The sequence below is a fragment of the Orbicella faveolata genome, unplaced genomic scaffold, assembly GCF_042242905.1.
Source record: "Orbicella faveolata isolate gen_17 unplaced genomic scaffold, um_ofav_v1 contig_4, whole genome shotgun sequence".
Classification (NCBI taxonomy): domain Eukaryota; kingdom Metazoa; phylum Cnidaria; class Anthozoa; order Scleractinia; family Merulinidae; genus Orbicella; species Orbicella faveolata.
The window spans coordinates 4147863-4160000 of NW_028301569.1; the positions used below are offsets into that span (position 1 = coordinate 4147863).

Below are 12138 nucleotides of genomic sequence, written 5' to 3' on the forward strand. Positions count from 1 at the left end.
TTACCTGAATATTTATATTTATAGAAGAGTCGTCTTCTAGGATTAACCTTCAAAAGAAGCTGGAGCCAGATTTAGAAACCTCTAAAAGAAGAAATGTTTAATATTCCGTGACCTACACGATGCTATAGATTCCATGCACATGCCAACCGCATGTTTGTTGTAAAACCAACTGAACTCCACTGACAGTTTCCATGGGCAACCCCAAAATAAACAATCCCCAAAAATGTAAAGTGAAATTGGCTGTCTTCATGAACAGTTAGAAGCTAGAGTCAAGTTCTATTACCTTTAAAAAGTGCGTGATTTTATTTGTTTGCGTCGACTTTGTTCACTACTCTCACGTTCGAATGCCGCGAATCGGTCACGCCAAAACAGTTTGGATCTAGTTACAAAATAGTGTTAAATATATCTGAAAGTTTGTCATTTATCCACAGGCTGCACAAGCGCAGTATTTGACTTTTGATTCAATAGACAAACGCGTACAAGACTTTGTATGGGAAACTTACTCAGTCTGCACGGTCTGCAGTGTTTTGGCGTGACCGATACTACGCAGTATTCGAACGTGACAGTAACGACTGAGTGAACAAAGTAGAATCAAGCATTTTTAAAAGGTAATGGAACTTGACTCTAGCTTCTAACTGTTCATGAAGACAACCAATTTCACTTTACATTTTTGGGGATTGTTTATTTTGGGGTTGCCCATGGAAACTGTCAGTGGAGTTAAGTGAGTTTTACGACAAACATGCGGTCGGCATGTGCATGGAATTTAAGCTAATTTATAGCAGCGGGCAGGTCACGGAATATTAAACATTTCTTCTTTTAGAGGTTTCCAGATCTGGATGCAGCTTCTTTTGAAGGTTAATCCAAGAAGACGACTCTTCTATTAATATAAATATTCAGGTAAGTATCGGCTAACATACGTCAAGTTTGCAAATTTTACTGGAATTGACTGCAATTCAATTCTCAGCAAACAAAGTTATTGTGTCAAAATCCGCCCATTAGCTCCGTCTTTGACCCTGCAAGATTTCATATCTGGAAATAGTTTCTTGCAATCATGGTTTCGGAGAGACATCACTAGAAATTGTTTCAAAATAACGGAACGTTTGCTTTTCTTCCGGGTTTTCTTGCAGTAATTGGTTTCGTTATGTTTGGGTCAAAGGTCACGTTTTCAGGACGAAGTGCTGCATTTAGTTCGCTATCTCAGCGCTCGCGATTTTATTTACCCAAAAATTTTATTTCAGTAATTTGAAGAAGAAACAATGCTCTTTCAGACCAATTTAGTCATTTCGGGAAAAGCCGTGTACCAGAACGCCTTTTTAGCATTTGAAAATAGGCTAAATGTAGACCTCTTGTAAAGCTGTCTTGGGTCGTTAACTTAAAAAATTCGTCAAATATTTAAGTTGTAATCAAATGATGATCTAGTTAGCTCTAAATAGACAAGAAAGGAAGTACAAATACGACGTGCAATCAGTTTGTAATGAAGATTTTTACTTTTGAGTTTACGAGCCTCTGAATATGCCGCTCATTTTCGATGGATTTTGGCCGATTTGGGGCATCGAAACGAAATAATTGCGGAAAAAAATAATTTTTGATTTATCGAACTTAAAACGATATTTTTGTAACTAGTGCCCGTAGGACTTCATTCTGGGCGAGTTTGAAGAAATTCGATTTTTTTCGCTATTTCCAAGTCTAGTTGATATTTAGGCGAAGCTGCTCTTAATATCTCTTATATCTAGAAGCCGATTGTCATAGAATTTTCAGCATATATGTCTTGTAGATAAACGAACAGAGGTTGAAATGGGCAGGTGCCCAGAGAGATAATCTTGGCAAAATTAAAAAAAGAATCCGATGTACATGTGTAAATGGAACGGTGTTTGGGACAATTGATTCAGCTTTCAGCTTTTAACACTTCACCGCTTGCCTAACTTCTCTTACTTTCCGAAAATACAGAAATGGTTCAGAGTTGAATTAATAAAGTGTAGAGAAAGAGTCACAGGCGAAGCAATGCCAGGGGTTGTCGTAATTGGCTGAATGATTGCAAAGATTCCAACAGTTATAATGTATGGAAGATAACAAACCAGTAATGTCATTTAAAGAACGTCATTTAAGTTTTCTATAGATCAGCTTTAAATTCACCTGTTTTTGTTTTTTGTTTTTATCTTATCACCCGATAGGTTGTGAACAATTAACCACTCGCTCTTTCTTGATTTTTCTCTAAGTCAACAGTAAATCAACAAATAGTTTTTAGATTCCTTTTTGCGCCAAATCTTTGGATTCCAAATGTTTTCCACATAATAGAGTGGATCAAGAAAATACTATATGAATCCTAACATATCATTCCTTAACTTGTTTAAAGCTGTCAAGCTGCGGTACAAAGTCCATTCCAAACCTTCTACTTGAGGCGTTTCTTTAAATTTTATTTTTTTCTGAACAATAACTCACATGGAAAGAAGAAAAGTCTGAACGTTTGCATTGAGTCCACCAATATGAATAGCAATGCTATAGTTTTCTATCCAACATCATTGCACAAATATTAATGTACATTTTAGGTGGCTTTGCTCGTCTAGCACCAGCACCGGACTGGAAAGGCTTCATTTCGTGAAATATTTTAACTTCTGTATCAGTGGTTGTACAACAGGTACCGCTTAATTGATTTGGCTGATTAAATATTTTCACACTCTTCCTATTCTTTTCTCCTCGTTTAACTTTACCATGAAAACGTTTGGTGTCTAACCATAGTTAGTAGAGGAAAATGGTTGTGAAACCTGGCAAAGTTCTTTGTTGTAGGTTTTTGTTGGCTATTTTTGGAGTTGATCCTGCACAAAACCTGGGAAAATACAGAAGGTGATTATTTGTGCTCATACGACTAACCAATCAGGAAGATTATGTAATTCATGCATAGTCAATGAGTATAAAACAAAACATGTGCAGGGTCAAGGACCTTCTAACATAAATCTTAGCCTGTTTGTTTTATTCTCGATGTTTACCGGCCTTCTTAACCATTTCCCTCTATTCACTACTGTCTAGCGACCACTGCGTTTTATAAAGGTTATGAGTATTTCAAAATAAGACAAACCAGGCTAAAAAACACTGAGAAATTAGAGAGGGAACGATAGTTCTATATAGCTAGCTTCTTTTCGTAATGCTAGTTCAAAATGGTAACAAATGAATTCATCGATTGTAAAGTTTATTGAAAGTTGAGTTTAGCTTCTTGCAATTAGTGGGTACATGATGTAATTTTACAGTTCTTACAAAGGTAAAGATTCGTTTACACAGGTACGGTTAATTCAAAACAATGTTTAAAAGTTCATAACCTTGTCTTACTTCAACCTAAAAGCCTCAAAGTTGGTCGAAAAACCAATCTCAAAGTGATCTTTCATGTGGTTGTGTCACTTATCGATCGTTTGAAATTTGACACTCGCCCCAGTTACCTGTGCAACTCCAAATTGGCCAATATAGTAATGCACACTAAGCGTTAGTCTCTGAAACACTTAGGGCAAGTCGCAGTTACAACTAGGGCATTGTATAGTTAACAAGAGAAACAACAAAACTGTCTGATCGTGACCTTCACTGCTTGCCCTGTTTCTTTCATCTTCCAGCGGTACAGAAATGGGCTCTGAGATGAGTTGCACAAAACAACAGTTAGCGCTGCTTCCAAAGAAAGATCAAGTTACTGTGCGTGCGCTTTCGTGATGGCGAATATTGTAGCTACGATAGCACATGGAAGATAACAAGCCACTAGTGTAATTTGTACCCATAATGCACTGGACATAGTTTGTTTGGTACCGTTCTATGTTCAGCGAAATTCCTCCTCCATTCGCTATAGAAATCATGAAAATGGTAATACGAAAGTTGAAAAATATCATTGCAACCGTAATGCTAAAGAGTCAAAACACAGCAACAAGAATCCATGCACGTCTTAAGGTTACCACCTGTCTGTACCTTAGTCCCATTAACAGGACAAGAAGTCTGTCCACGCTTACTGCAGTCAGTGTCAGCAAAGACACTTCACCGAGCATTGCAGTCAAGCTATTAAAAACAATGAAAATATAGTTCTGAGCTTGGGAATCTTCTGGTGATGACAAAAGGACAACGTGGAGAGGCTGTGTGATCATACCCAGACAGAGATCGGTGCAGGCAAGACAACCCAACAATAGTTTTGATGGCGGATGCAGGGACGACAGCTCTCGAAGAGCAACAATGACCCAAAACATTTCCCAAAAAGGCAATTACAACTAGAGTACTGTTTACTGCCGAGTACACAATCTTTTGATGTGTCACGCATCCAACATTTTCAGTTACGTTCGCCATTTTCTTGCTTTTCTCTCAGCTTTTCGTTAGAAGTGTAGAATGTTCCTTTAGTTTGTCGCCCTCTGTTGGAGTCAACACTATTGCAATTAATATGCTTCATGTAGAAGATAATAACACCGGCTTAGTTGTCTTATCTGATTACTAGAAAGTAATAAGACTCCGTGGGATGCTTTGGCAAGTGAGCGTAGTATTGGAATGAATTGTGAAGTTACTAGTAAAGTGCCACGATTAGTCAGTTACATCAGCCATAGAAATTACTGTGGAAAGTGTTGATCATGAAGAAACCGTCACTGTGCTTGTAGTGGAAAATAGGGTGGTCAGAAAATTACTGTGCGAGTAGTCTCTTTCCGGGTGATCGACAAGATGGAACGAGAGTGAGCATGGTGTTTAGAAATGGCATCAAAACTGGCTGAAGTAGTGTTGCAACGTGTAAAATGATATTTGTTTTTGTTTTTGTTTTTGTTTTTTTGTAATGAGGCCAGATTTTCAGTGTCACTTCGTTCAAAATAAATCAAAACAGTTCAATAGATAAAGTCCAGAATCTTGAAAAGAAAGAAGGTAAATATACAAAGACTCTCGCCAAGATTCAGGCGCAAAATATGCGGAGAAATTTTTTACCCAAATTTATAGGGATTTTCATGGAGAAACCATGCTGGTACCCATCCGGATGGCGGCAGGGAACCAGCAGAAACATCTGTCACTGAGTTTTGCTACAAACGTGAGAATTTATCTCTCCACGACCTCGAAAACATTTTAAAAATAATACTTTTTCTAATACATAAACTGTTCAGATAGCCAAATTCCCCGAAATAAGTCACTTTTTCAACCAACATGACAGCTCTCTTGCCCGTCATGTAAATGCCGCGTCACGCAAAAGCTTAGAAATTCAAGCGTAATCTATTACAAAACCAAGAACCACTTGGAGTGAAAATTTGTATGAATATTAGTTTTCAGCTGCTCTTATACATCATGGGAGTAAAATCTCAGGAGGATCAATAGTTTTGTAGTTTGAATTTTAGCGACGTCATGTCAAAATCAGATTTAGGGGACTGTTGTTTTTTCGATTAAATAACCAAAAATGTGTTTTTCTTTGATTTGTCGTTAAGTCGTAAGTCGTTCCATTAGCACGTGATAAGGCTAGGACAAATATCTATCGCTGCGAAACTCAATATAAAAACGTCACAGTCCGGAGTTAAGATAAATCCAGGCGGTTCGATTCTTCGGTCGGTGTAACGGATCTCAAAGAGTGAGAATCGAATCGCTCCACTATCCTGCTAATCCGATGTGCTTTAATAGCGTACAATATAATTACAATGAATAAATTTTACAGCTGCATTTGTACCTCTTGAGTTGATACATGTGACAGACTAATAGCTTCCGGTGCGAAATTGAGGTATTCTGGCTCACTTTTCAGTAAAGATTAATTAACGCGATTAAATATTCCCCATTTTAAAGATTCCCGGTTTTAAAGAACCCCGTGTGAAAGATTCCCGCTTTTAACGATTCCTCACTTTAAAGATTCCCCATTTTAAAGATTCCCGCTTTTAAAGATTCCCCGTTTTAAAGATTCCCGCTTGTAAAGATTCCCATTTTAAAGATTCCTGCTTTTAAAGATTCCCCAATTTAAAGATTCCCGCTTTTAAAGATTCCCTATTTTAAAGATTCCCGCTTTTAAAGATTCCCCGTTGCCCGTTGCCCGTTCCCCATTTCCGTTCCCGTTCCCCATTCCCGTTGCCCGTTTCCCATTCCCGTTCTCCGTTCCCTATTCCCATTCTCCGATTCCCAGTTCTCTGTTTTAAAGATAGCCGTTTCGAGATATGAAGGAAAATATACTTTGGGGCGTTCTTCCGTTGTAATGAGATAATTACACAAAACGCGTGGAAATTAATGACCCGTTGATCGACCAAGTGAAGGCTTGTTTTACTTTAACAACAGAGCTCATATCAATGGCAAAGCGAGTTCAAATGTTGCTCCTGGCGGGAAATATCCTTTGCAAGATCTGAATTCCGCCGCTCGCGCAACAGGGTTAGTAAGGAAATAATGTTCGTTCAATTTTTCGTTTTCCATTTTTTAAATGCCCTAGCTAATGTGGATTCACATTACATCTAACGAAACAGGTTGAGAGATGCCGAAGACAGGTGAAAAGCGTTCGCGTAAACAAGGGAAAGGAAACCCACGGGGACGTACGCGTGCAGACCAAGACGTTACCACTTCGAACGGCGAAAGCGCCAAGGATTGTAGTCTATGATTAGAGCAATCAACTTCTCCTGCTCAAAGTAGGAACCTCAGTCGTTAGCAGCTAACACATCAGTTCGATCCTTAATGAATGAATTCGAAAGATTTTTCCTCTTTGAAGGTTTCTTCGCACTTGCAAAAGGACAAGGACTTTTGCTTTTTTTCTATGACGACATGGAATAGATATACCATAAACTTTTAAATCTATAATCTACAAAAGCAAAACACTCGAAGTAACTCGTCGACGACCAATTTTAAAACACAAACGCAAACGTGTGAAAATCGCACAACACCACGTCTGTCACCTGATCTTTTAATGGAAATTTACTTCTCACGAGAACATGTTGACAACTATCAATTAGAGATAATTTATGGTAGGAAACGTTTTTCGCTAATAACTTTGCGTAGAATCAATCTTTTTTCACAGGATTTTTTTTTTGAAATGAAAGATTGCAATAAGATCTGTCTGAAATAGCGAAGAACAGTTTTTTGGAAAAATGATCAAATTTCGTGTACACTGATACCTTGAATAAGCCCACACTGGTTCTCGAATGGCTGCCATATCAATTTCTGAAGCAAATAAATTTTCTAACCAAATAAAATGCCTGATGTGACACTTCAAAAAATTCATTTCGTGCAATATGTCTTATAAAATCATTCAAGATTGCATAGTCAAGTTCAAGAAAAGAGTCTACTGCAAATGAAAACTTTCCTGAGTGAGTTAAGCAATAATTCATGAAATGTTTTCTTCGGTCGTTTGTCCCCGTTGCAGTTCGCTGATGGCGGTGACATTTATCTGTTTCTTTGGTACGAGTTGGTATACTCCCATTGAGAATGTGTGCGTGTTTATTTGAGATCACGAAACGATTAAAGCTTCCATGAGAAGCACGAGGAATTCTTCTTAACAAATATTTCCCTTTGTATTTATAAATGTTAACAGTGGAACACTGAAAATAAAATAAACATCGACTGGAATAAACCTTCTCGCAAGCACTATTTACATGTGCGTTCTGGTAAACAAGTTAGCACATTGTTAGCAAGAATACACAAAACCTTAAACATACGCGTAGTACGATTGTCGACTCATGGATTGAACTGTGAAAGTTTCGATAGAGTAAAACTCTCGAGGCTTAAATATCTTCACTTGCAAACCAACAAATATCTGAGCCAATTTTTGAAATGGTTTTTGTCGATGTTTTCCGTGATGGACTCCTTGATTTTTGAATACTCTGATTTCATAAATATCGTGTGTCAAAGTTGCTTCAAACTTCTTGTTTAGACTAAGCGTTAGGCACGTAGGCCGGATGAACACGCAGGTGCGGTTGCTAAACTCGTCGGCTCGTTTGGCAAAAAGGTCAAGTGAACAGTGAACTCGTTGGCTCGATGCGTAACACGGAATGGATGAACCGCGAACTCTATGCAATTTTCACAGTTCAATTCAATACACAAAGTCGAAACGCCTTCTAAAATGTCTTACCTTATGTTTATTTCCTGAACAAGTACACGTTGTTAAGAGTACTACACTGTCTACACAAGCTACTCCTTGCCAGAATCGCAGATTCTTTGGAAATAACATTACTTTTACTCTTGTCAAAAACATGTCATCTTGCATGTGCTTCCAAGTTTAACCCAATAAAAATAGGACTTTCCAGCTGTGACGTGCATTTCATTGTCAATCAAATTTGTCGATTTTCGTCGACAGTGGAAAAGGAACCCCAGGCAAACCTTACCGTGGCCTGCCACAGGCATCCCAGGCAATAATTAGCACGCTATAATTGCTTTTAGATGGTCACACGATATGTACGTGTTATACAGGGTAAACAGATTAACTCCAGTTGGTTTATTTTGTGAAAATTGAATCATGAACTTCCAACGTTTTGTAAATGCTATCCGAAAAACAGAAAGGAAATTGTTGAAGAAGTTATCATGTCGATCGGGAAAATGAGAATAGCGTTTCAGGGTTCTTATAAATTAAAAACCACTGAAGTGCAGAGACAATCTGCCAATATTTGTTAGATTATCGTAATGGCTCCTTTTTTGTTCGTGGGTGACAATTTCCGTTTCACTATCAGGAAATGCATGCCGGTAAAGTATTTCTCAAGCACTTAGCATTACAGGCAAGACAGATAGCACTGTTCTAGAACAGACGAAAATAGAAAATATCAGTTTTTATGTGTTCACTACATATGTAATAACCTTAAATTACGGCTTAGTATACGCTTTAATATGCTTTTAATAACCCAGAGTCAATATTCTAATTAACAATTAGATTATGAGCTCGAGATTTCTATGAGGTTATATTTGATGTGGCCGAAGACCGTATCAACTATCGCTTCATACAAATCAAGAGCGAATAATCTAATTGCTTTAGAGAATGTCTAACTGAAATTAACGCAAATAATGGTTTCTAATTATTTTTCTACGTAGTATTGAACCTTACACTTTAGCAAAATCGCAGGTACTGAATTGCCTTTGATAAATTTGCAGTTGTTTACACGCGCTCATCTGTTTTTTCAATAGTTTCAAGTTTTAAAGTCAAGAAACCGTCAATGTCCTTCTTTTAGTCTTCTCAGGAATTTAATTACCCATTTACATCTAAACTTTCTTCCAAAACTTTGAAAAAACGATGAAAACGTCGCATTTCGTGGACGACCGACAGCTACTGCACTCTAATGGCTGATCGATAGTATACCAGTAGCTCAGCCAATCAGATTGCAGCATCTACATTAGCATACTACTAGTAGAATTCTACCAAACAGAATTAATGAACTTTCTTTTCAGTTGAGACACCTTGAAAGTCAGTGCAGTCACTTTCAGGTGTAAAGTCTTCTCTGTAGATGACCCGGCTTTGGTTAAGATGATGCACTTGAGCGTCTTTTGAAATAATATTATGCATGCATTATTGACGTAACCATGCTTTCGTTGTGTTTCGTGCCACGATATGATTTTATTCGGTTTGAGTGATATGAGTAATGTTGTCAGCCTTCCGCTTCAGCTGATAAAACTAAAATCTACCTTTATTACTCCGGATACGATCACAAAATAACAAAATAGCTGATCAAACATTATACGCCGCCTGTACAATGTTCTGCCTCACTCGCACAATTATTCCTGTTGTTAGGTACAGTTGTTTTATATACAAGAGGCGATGTCTTTATTTTATTTTTTAACTCCCGCACTGTCTTTTGAACTTGTATAATTAACACAATTTGGGAACGGGAGGCATTTGAACTATTCATAGCCTGATAATAAAACCTTTCAGCTAGAGAGGATTCAAATACTCAAGTGTGTGGTTCAACAAAGGAAAGTTTTTACTCTCCCGACAAGAAAATCCCTCATTTCGGAACCAAATTGATTTTTTCTTTAACGCTGACTATTGCTACTGAAAATCTTGCGAGCTGCAGCTCGTGTTGTTTGTAGAAAAAGCACTCAAACTTTGACATTAAATTATTGGCAATACAACCTTTTTCGCATGGACCAGCCCATACTAAATGTACTCAAAATGTTTATCTTTCATACTTGAATAAACATATACAGCGTGTTATGTTCAATTAGTTCGTACGCTTAGCAGATAAGAAACCTTTTTTGCGGTGGCCTCAAAGATCACGCAACGGTCTTTGTAATAAGGTAAACACAGAATTTAAAGTTCGACTTTGCCTTCAGGGGGTAATTCACGTCATGTAGCCACCTGTTTTCTTAAAGGCAGTAATTTTGGTTGCAAACCCTGCCTTTATATGACCTTGCGCAGCCTGAACTTTTCTTAAGAGCTAGTAGAAAAACTAACTCCGCATGGCTTTGTTTGATCTTACCAAAGTTCCCTGGTAGTGTAAATTGCGCACGCGCTAATAGAGTAACTTCCACTATATATCGGGCGCACTTCCGGTTTCTTTAAATGGTAAAGGAAACGCGGTTTTCCAATAAATCCAGCCTTTTTCGACGAATTTCGATTAAAGCCAACGTTAGAAACATAGCTACGCATTTCTTTTCCGAAATTATGCTTTTTTCAGAAAATTACGAATTTTTCAATATTTTGAAATTCTCTCAAAATCTGACCTTTTAGAAATGAAACAAAATCTATGCACAGCGTAAAGAGGAGTAAAATTAAAATATTAAATCAATGAAAAAAATCCCGATAAAGCAATTTGCCTAGGAACATTTGCATCTTTTGTGTATTAGTCACATGACCACTGGCGTGCGCTGATGACGTCTTCACTAGTGTTACTGACCATGAAATAGTTACAACACATGAAATAGCTCTGAACTAACTCAAAATGATGAGGTTATATGAGAAAGAATTTTCCCTAACAACGGCTCGAAAAGATCAGTTAATGAGCCCTTAACCAGTGACCCAAAGTCAGTTCCGGAGTGAAATTTCTTATTCTGAGCAATCTTTCTGGGATGTACAGAAACTCTTAAGGTTGGTGCTTGAGGCTATTCCAAGACCCCTAGCAGAGAACATCAATGTTTCCAAAAGCCCATTTTATCAACAAACAGAACTACTCTGCTAGATATTTCGGAAAGAACTGCTTATATTTCATCATATCAAGTGCATAAAAGTGATGTTAAGTGTCACATCACACCTTTTGTGGTCATGACGTTACAAAACACCTTTTTGTGAATAATTTAGCTTGCAAAAGAACTTTTACACCAATTTGCTGTCGACGTGTTGCCTAGGTGAAACAAATGTCGATAAATTGACAATGTCCAATCAGACTCAATCCTGGCAAAACTGTTTGCGTGACATTGCATATTAATTAAGTATTTATTATGTTAAACTTTTTCTCACAGTTTATTTCTTATCTTTTTTAACTTGGAAATAGTGTCATGTCGACTCCGAAACGTCGTTCGTTTTTATCGCTCGTTTTTACTTGCTTCAAGTTTTTGTTTCAAGAAAATTGCAAAATTGGGAAAAAATGCCCACTAAAATACCACTATCATGGAAACGTAAGTCTCGGGTCACTGTGGAGATGGACTCTCACTTGGAAAGGTCGGGGATGCTCTTGGTCTCGCTCAGGTGTATAAATGAAGGATTCTCGTCTTAGCTGGAGTTTTCATTACGCAACCCCACTAGTTTTAGCAGTTAAAGTATGTTTTAGGGCGCACTCGAAAAAATAATAGCAAAAAACACTTTTATTTGGGTTTTTAGGCTCGATTTCCATTGGTCTCTCAAGTTCGGTCTACTAGCGCCGACTTTTTTCCAGACCAGCGGATGGTAATCGAGCTATTACGTTTAAAGTGGTATCTTTTGGGGTCTTTTAGGGGTAAAATAAAGCTTCAACACACAGAGATTGGTCACCTTTAATGGTTTAATTCAAATTTTCCGACGAACATCTCCAGCCTTTCCATATAGGAGTCCTCCCCTGCCGGTCTCGGGTCCCTCTCCCGGTTCTGAATAGGGTTAACCAAGTCATTGTTTTCCTACACACAAAAACAAAAACCTGTCGTTTGGTTACACGAGTTTCACGTTCAACATGACGGCTTCGTCCAGAAACAAGGAAACCGTCTGAGCGTGTCCATGACTGCTTGACTTATTTTCTTTATCTTCCAGCAGTAGAGGAGTGGGTTTAAGGTCGAGTTTAGCATAAACAGAGATAG

At 37.9% G+C, this 12138-nt stretch overlaps 1 long non-coding RNA gene and 1 pseudogene across 1 annotated transcript; one reads left to right on the top strand and one right to left on the bottom strand.

Moving 5' to 3' along the window:
• Positions 1-3526: 3526 nt before the first annotated feature.
• On the bottom strand, positions 3527-4360 carry LOC149101087 (adenosine receptor A3-like; annotated as a pseudogene).
• A 1044-nt stretch (positions 4361-5404) lies between these two features.
• Positions 5405-7522, top strand: LOC149101088 (uncharacterized). The gene is made up of 2 exons (XR_016203098.1): positions 5405-6333; positions 6426-7522. It is a non-coding gene; the product is annotated as an uncharacterized LOC149101088 (long non-coding RNA).
• The last annotated feature ends 4616 nt before the right edge of the window (positions 7523-12138 follow it).